Here is an 8638-nt window from a genome sequence, read left to right as displayed (position 1 = left end):
TAAGTATACAAACTAAAATATCATATCTGAAGGCTAATCATTTACCTCTGCCCTCTAGTTCATGGTCTAATTAAGAGAGAAAACAAGGAACTTGGTAGTGCTTTAAAGAGTTGTTTAACACTTTATAAAGGTAAAGTCTGGAGGCAATACCCTGTTTGGACAAAGGATTAAAGAACCTAGCCATTTAACTAAATGATGATACATGGGTGGAATTCCACAGTTGCAAGTGGGAGGGAAAAAATGCAGGGAGATTGATTTGAGCCCATAAATGCCATGTGGGGATGTGGCTGATCCTGAGGATGCAAAGAGAACAAGTTTGGACAGATTAAGATGTAAAAGTAAAATAGATACCTGCAATAACATAAGAGATCTAACCATTAATATAACAATTCTAAGATTAAGAAAGGTAACTATATTCTACCTGGAGAGAGCTGGACTCCCAGGAGTGTAGTATTTTTAAGTTCAAAGGCGAGATAAACACTACTACTTCAATAACTGGCCAAAGAGGGACCTGCCATGAGACCATGGGGCTCAGGAAACAACGAGCAACTGAGGCAGGATCCTTCAAGTCTCCATCTGCAGGCCGGAGTTAATCAAGTGACATAAATCTTCAGACCCAAATCCCACGAAGAGAGAGCTATTCTCCCAGGAGCACAGTCACTCCTAAGTTCAAAGTCTCACAGGCTCACAGGAGGAACAGCTCCAGTCAGAGACAGCAAGCCCAACTAACACAAAAGACACACAGATGATGAGAGGCAAGGACAAGAACCTAAGCAACAGAAACCAAGGATACTTGGCATCATCAGAACCCAGTTCTCCCACTACAGCAAGTTCCTGATACCTCAACACATCTGACAAAGCAGATTAGAATTTAAAATCACACCTCATGATGATGATAGAGCACTTTAAGTAAGACAGAAAAAGTTCTCTTAAAGAAATACAGGAGAACATAGGAAAACAGGTAGAAGCCCTTAAAGAGGAAACACAAAAATCCCTTAAAGAATTAAAGGAAAACACAAGCAAAAAGGTGAAGGAATTGAACAAAACCATCTAGGATCTAAAAATGGAATTAGAAACAATAAAGAAATCACAAAGGGAGACAGCCCTGGAGATAGAAAACCAAGAAAAGAGATCAGGAGTCATAGATGCAAGCAGCACCAAGAAAATAAAGATATAGAAGAGAGAATCTCAGGGGCAGAACATACCATACAAAACATTAACACAACAGTCAAAAAATGCAAAATGCAAAAAACTCCTAACCCAAAACATCAAGGAAATCCAGAACACAATGAGATGACCAAACTGAAGGATAATATGTATAAAAGAGAGCAAAAATTTCCAACTTCAAGGCCAGTAAATATCTTCAAAAAAATTATAGAAGAAAACTTGCCTAATCTAAAGAAAGAGATGCCCATGAATATACAAGAAGCCTAGAGAACTCAAATTGACTGGACCAGAAAAGAAATTACTGCCACCACATAATAATCAAAATACCAAATGCGTAAAACAAAGAAAGAATATTAAAAGCAGTGAGGGGAAAAGGCCAAGTAACATATAAAATCAGACCTATCAGAATCACACCAGACTTACCACCAGAGACCCTAAAAGCCAGAACATCCTGGGCTATACAGACTCTAAGAGAACACAAATGCCACCCAACGCTACTATCCTAGCAAAACTCTCAGTTAACATAGATGCAGAAACCAGGCTACTCCATTACAAAACCAAATTTACACAGTATCTTTACACATATCCAGCCTTACAAAGGATAAAAGATGGAAAATTCCAACACAAGGAGAGAAACTACACCCTAGAAAGAGGAAGAAAGTCATCTTCTTTCAACTAATCTAAAAGAAGATAACCACAAAAACATAATTTAACCTCTAACAACAAAAATAATAGGAAGCAAGAATCACTATTACTTAATATCTCTTAACATAAATGGACTCAATTCCCCAATAAAAAGACATAGACTAACAGAGTGAATATGTAAATAGAACCCATCATTTTGCTGAATACACAAAACACACCTCAATAACAAACACAGACACTACCTCAGAGAAAAGGGCTGGAAAAATTTTTTCCAATCAAATGGTCCCAAGATACAAGCTGAAGTAGGCATTCTAATATCAAATAAAATCAACTTTCAACCAAAAATTATCAAAAAGAGTAAAGAAGGACACTAGATACTCATCAAAGAAAAAATCTATCAGGATGAACTCTCAATTCTGAATATCTATGCTATACATGCACATTCATTTAAAAAAACTTTACTAAAACTCAAAGCACACATTGGACAGATCATGGAACAGAAACTAAACAGAGACACAGTGAAACTAACAGAAGTTACTAAGCAAATGGATTTAACAGATGTCTATAGAACATTTCATCCTAAAACAAAACAATATACCTTCTTCACAGCACCTCATAGTACATTCCCAAAATTGACTATATAATTGGTCACAAAACAGGCCTCAACAGATACAAGAATATGGAAATAATCCCATGCATCCTGTCAGACCACCACAGAATAAGGCTGGTCTTCAATAACAACAAAAAGAACAAGAAATCCATACACACATGCTCTATTCAATGATAACTTGGTCAAGGAAGAAATAAAGAAATTAAAGATTTTTTAGAATTTAAGGACAAGGAAGGCACAACATACCCAAACTTGTGGGATACAATGAAAGCAGTGGTAAGAGGAAAACTCACACCACTGAGTGCCTCTAAAAAGGAACTGCAACATATACTGGTAACTTGACAGCACATCTGAAAGCACTAGGACAAAAAGAAACCAATGCACCTAAGAGGAGTAGATGGCAGGAAATAATCAAACTCAGGGTTGAAATCAACCAAGTAGAAACAAAACAAAGGAAAACAAAAATCCTACACAAAGAATCAACAAAAATAGGCGATGGTTCTTTGAGTAAATCAACAAGATACGTAAACCCTTAGCCAGACTAACCAGAGAGAAAAGAGAAGGTATCAAAATTAACACAATCAGAAAAGAAAAGGGAGGCATAACAACAGAAACTGAGGAAATCCTTAAAAAAACCATCAGATCCTACTGAAGAAATAAAGTTTCAAGTTTCATAGATATGAAAAACAAAGTTATAACAACAAGGTTTTGAGAAGTACATCTGGTGGTCAGGATTCCTATGACAAACTTGTGACCTTTTGGAGAGATATATCTGTTGTCAGGATGCCCAGTGATATGATAAAGTTTTGGTGATCAAGATTCTGACTAAGCTAATTAAGCAATAATAACTGTTCTCAGAATGACCCCCTACCCCTCCCTGTGGTAAATTCCAAGAACAACTGCAAGATGTCATCCTGACCCTGCCTGACCACCCAGTTCACCCCCCCTCTAAAGGACATGCCAACTTAGCCCTTTCCCAGTGATTTTCCAAGGCCAGGTGTAGGGCTGGATGAGGAAAGTGACTAATTGAGCCAAGAACAGCCCCTTGAGCAGGCCAGCCAATACCTCAATAGACCCTTTGTCCTGTGTACAGCCAATAAGAATAAGCCAACTAACCCTGTTGCTGAAGTCTGCCCTCTGTTACAAATAAAAGTTATGTGCTTTTTGGGTTTGGGGTTGCCTCTCCCTGTGTGGATGAGCAACCCCACATATGTAGATTAAAAACCTTATACCCTCAAGCTATTGCAGCGGTCACTTTGTCAATCTGTGCTCTGTGTGTTGCACTCCTGAGTAAGGTCACTATGGGGCCTTAGGACACTACAACGAAAACCTATATTCAACAAAACTGAAAAATCTGGATAAAAAAGACAATTTTCTACAAAGATTCCAGGTACCAAAGTTAAATCAGGATCAGATAAACCACCTAAACTCTCCCATGACCCCTGAAAGAAATAAAAGCTGTCATCAAAAGTCTCCCAACCAAATAAGCTCAGGAACAGATAAGATAGTTTTAGTGCAGAATTCTATCAGATCTTCAAGGAAGGAGCAATACCAATACTCTTCAAACTATTACACAAAATTGAAACAGAAGGAACTCACAATTTCCCTCATGCCTAAACCACCGAATGACCCAACAAAGAAAGAGAACTTCAGGCCAATTTCTCTGATGATTATCACTGTAAAAATACTCAATAAGATTCTTGAAAACAGAATGCAAAAACACATCAAAATGATCATTCAACGTGAACAAGTAGGCTTCATCTCAGGGATGCAGGGATATTTCAATATACAGAAATCCATCAATGTGAGCCACTATATAAACAAACTCAAAGAGAAAAAACACACGATCATCTCATTAGGGGCTGAGAAAGCATTTGACAAAATTCAACACCCCTTCATGGTAAAAGTCTTGGAAATATCAGGAATTCAAGGCCCATTCATTAACATGGTAAAACCAATATACAGCAAACCAGTAGCCAACATCAAACTAAATGGAGAGAAACATGAAGCATTATCACTAAAATTAGGGACTAAACAAGGCTGCCCACTCTCTCCCTACCTATGCAATAGAGTACTTGAAGTCCTAGCCAGAACAATTAGACAACAGAAAGATGTCAAAGGGATACATATTGGAAAGAAAGACGTCAAAATATCACTATTTGCAGATGATATGATAGTATATGTAACTGATCCCAAAAATTCCACCAGAGAACTACTAAACCTGATAAACAACTTCAGCAAAGTGGCTGGATACAAAATTAGCTCAAACAAATCAGTAGCCTTCCCCTACTCAAAGGATAAACAGGCTTAAAAAGAAATTAGGGAAATGACACCCATAACAATGGTCACAAATAACATAAAATATGGTGTGACTCTAACCAAGCAAGTGAAAAATCTGTATGACAAGTACTTCAAGCCTCTGAAGAAAGAAATTGAAGAAGACCTCAGAAGATGAAAATATTTCCCGTGCTCAGAGATTGGCAGGATTAATATAGTAAAAATGACCATCTTGCCAAAAGCAATCTACATATTCAGTGCAATCCCCATCAAAATTCCAACTCAATTCTTCACAGAACTATACAGAGCAATTTGCAAATTCATGTGGAATAAGAAAAAACCCAGGATAGGGAAAACTACTCTCAGCAATAAAAGATCTTTTGGGGAAATCACCATCCCTGGCCTCCAGCTGTATTATAGAGCAATAGTGATAAAAACTGCATGGGATTGGTACAGAGACAGGCAGGTAGATCAATGGAATAGAATTGAAGACCCAGAAATGAACCCACACACCTATGGTCACTTGATCTTTGACAAAGGCACTAAAACCATCCAGGGAAAAAAAGATAGCATTTTCAACAAATGGTGCTATTTCAACTGGAGGTCAGCATATAGAAAATGCAAATTGACCCATTCTTATCACCCTGTCCAAAGCTCAAATGCAAATGGATCAAGGACCTCCACATAATAGATACACTCAAATTAATAGAAAAGAAACTGGGGAAGAGCCTTCGAATACATGGGCACAGTAATTTTTCCTTAACAGAACACCAATGGCTTATGCCCTAAGATCAAAAATGAAAAAATGGGACCTCATAAAATTGCAAAACTTCTTTAAGGCAAAAGACACTGTCATTAGGACAAAACAGCAACCAATCCTGCATCGTACAGAGGATGAATATTCCTTATATCAAAGAATTCAAGAAGTAGATTGCAGAGAAACAGACAACCCTATTAAAAATGGGGTACAGAGCTAAACAAAGAATTCTTAACTGAAGAATGCCGAATGGCTGAGAAGTACCTAAAGAAATGTTCAACATCCATAGTCATAAGGGAAATGCAAATCAAAACAACTTTGAGATTCCTCCTCACACAAGTCAGAATGGCTAAGTTCAAAAACTCAGCTGACAGTAGACGCTAGGGAGGATGTACAGAAAGAGGAACACTCCTCCATTGTTGGTGGGATTGCAAGCTGGTACAACCACTGTGGAAATCAGTCTGGAGAGTTCTCAGAAAATTGGACATAGTATTACCTGAGGACCCAGCTATACCACTCCTGGGCACATACCCAAAATGTGCTCCAACATATAACAAGGACATATGCTACACTACGTTCACTGCAGCCTTATGGAATACACAGACCACATGAATCTCAAGAAGCAAGTCGAAAATGTGCATGCTTCAGTCCTTCTTAGACTTAGGGGGAACAAAATAATCAAGGGAGAAAATACAGACACGAAGTGTGGAGCAGAGACTGAAGGAAAGGCCATTCAGAGATTGTCCAACCTGGGAATTCAACCTATATGCAGACACCAAGCCTAGACACTATTGCAGATGCCAAGAAGTGCTTGTTTACATATATATATATATATATATATATATATATATATATATATATATATCATGTATATATATACATATATATATACACCATGACTAAGACTAATATATGTATATATATGTATGTATGTATATATATGTGTGTATATATATATATAAATGAAGCACACATTTTTATAAAAATATATATATTAGTCTTAGTCATGGTGTTTCATTGAAGTGATAAAAACCCTAAAACAGTGTGTGATGTATATGGTCCACTTACAGCTGAGGTCTCCACAGTTTCTTACTTACTTCACTTTGACCAGTTGTGAATTTCTGTTTTGTTGTCCACTGCACAAAGAACCTTCGCTGATAAGGACTGCAGGCTGCACTCATCCATGGGTATAGAGATAAGTATTTGGCGAGCAATTAGATTCAACATCTGTGTGTGTGTGTGTGTGTGTGTGTGTGTGTGTGTGTGTGTGTGTGTGTGTCTGTGTGTGTGTGTGTGTGTGTATGTGTGTGTATGTATTTGTCACATTACTCAGGGTAATGCTGCTCCTCTCAAGAACCACAGATTGCAAAATAAAATGCCCTGTTGAGTTGTTGGTCAAGGGCATACCAGGGGCCCTCAATATTACACAAGCTACTGTCATTGCTCTTGGTTGCCTGTTGAAACTTATGGTAAGATATTATTGCTGAAGACACCATGTGGTCACAGAAAGTGGAAAAATTAAGGTGGTGCTATCCAAGAAGCTTTCTTCCTGCTGGCTAGATTTCATAATACCCAAAGGTGCCAAGGCCACAGGGGAAAAAGGAAACATCAACATTCTTATACAGCTGTGGATCCTGTGAACTAAAAGAACAACCAGCCTAGAAAAAGATGCCCATGGATGCAATACGACCACAAATGTTATGGGAGAAATCAACAACATTGGGCTGGATATAAGGATGACTCCACAGGGGGAAATGCAGGCCTTCTCCATACCCATGGATGAGCACAACCCTCAGTCCTCACTGGAGAAGGTTCTTTGTGCAGTGGACAACAAAACAGAAACTCACAACTGGCCAAAGTGAAGAAAATAAGACTCTGGGAGTCCTCAGCTGTAAGAGGGACACCTATACCACATACTGCCTTAGGGTTCCTAGTGCTGCTGTGAAACACCATGAACAAAGGCAAGTTGGGGAGAGGAAAGGGTTCATTTGGCCTGTACTTCCACATCCCTGTTCATTGTCAAAGGAAGTCAGGATAGGAACTCTAACAGGGAAGGAACATGGAGGCAGAGTTGGTGCAGAGGCCATCTTCCCATGCCTCAAAGAACACTGTGGAAGAGATCACAGAAAGATTCTAAGAGCCCCAGGTCAGTAAGGACCAAGCCAAGGTGTCTTCTGGATATGACAGGACATCTGCACACATGAAGCCCTACCAATTAGGGTTGACTCCACCAAACCTACCTTGATCAAGTCAGTTAACATTTCAGCTTGGAGAAGGAAAGGTTCAGTACACTTACCCCTGGATGAGTCTCTTCATATTTTTTATTCACATTACATCCCAATGACAGACCCCTCCCTCCTTCCTTCCCAATCCTGGCCTTGCAAATTCTTACCTACTACCGTCCCCTCAAAGAAGGAGAAACCTCCCCACCTTGGGTACCACCCAACCCTGGAACATCTAGCCCCAGCAGGAATAAATGCCTCCTCTCCACTGAGACTCAGCCAGTCAGTCCAGGTAGAAGAACAGGATCCAGTGGTAGGCAATGGAGTCAGAGACAGCCCTTGTCCCACCTCTTAGAGGATTCATATGAAGACTAAGCTACAGATGAGTAGGGGGCCTAGAACCAGCCCTGTGTGTTTTTTGGTTGGTGGCGGTTCAAGCTCTGTGCGTCCCTAGAGGCACAGGATAGTTAACTCTGCTCATCTCATAGTGTCCTTGACCACATGGATCCCTACAACCTTCCTCAACTCTTCCACATAACTCCCTTAGCACCTCCCGATGTTTGGCTGTGGGTCTCTGCATCTGTTTCCAACCTCTGTTAGATGAAGTCGCTCAGGAGACAGTTATGCTAGGTTCCTGTGTATAAGCATAGCAGGGTGTCACTCAGCATCGAGGCTGCATCTCACATGGGATGGATCTCAAGGTGTTAAGTAGGGTCTCCAGGAAAGCAGACAGACCTGCACATGTACATTATAATAAACTCTGTAAATTTATAACTAGTTGTATGACTTCATTTCTTAGTAAAGTATATTAAAGACAATTTTAGCATATAGATTAAAAACTATTTTTATAAAAGCATTTTGAATAATAAAGAGATCATTTTTAACTCTCAATAAATGCTTACTGGGTTGCATTGGAGATAATAATAAAATAAATTCAAATTCAGGTAAATAATTTCATAT

Source organism: Rattus norvegicus, chromosome 2 (genome assembly GCF_036323735.1).
Source record: "Rattus norvegicus strain BN/NHsdMcwi chromosome 2, GRCr8, whole genome shotgun sequence".
Lineage (NCBI taxonomy): Eukaryota > Metazoa > Chordata > Mammalia > Rodentia > Muridae > Rattus > Rattus norvegicus.
Note: the sequence above shows the minus strand (reverse complement) of the source record.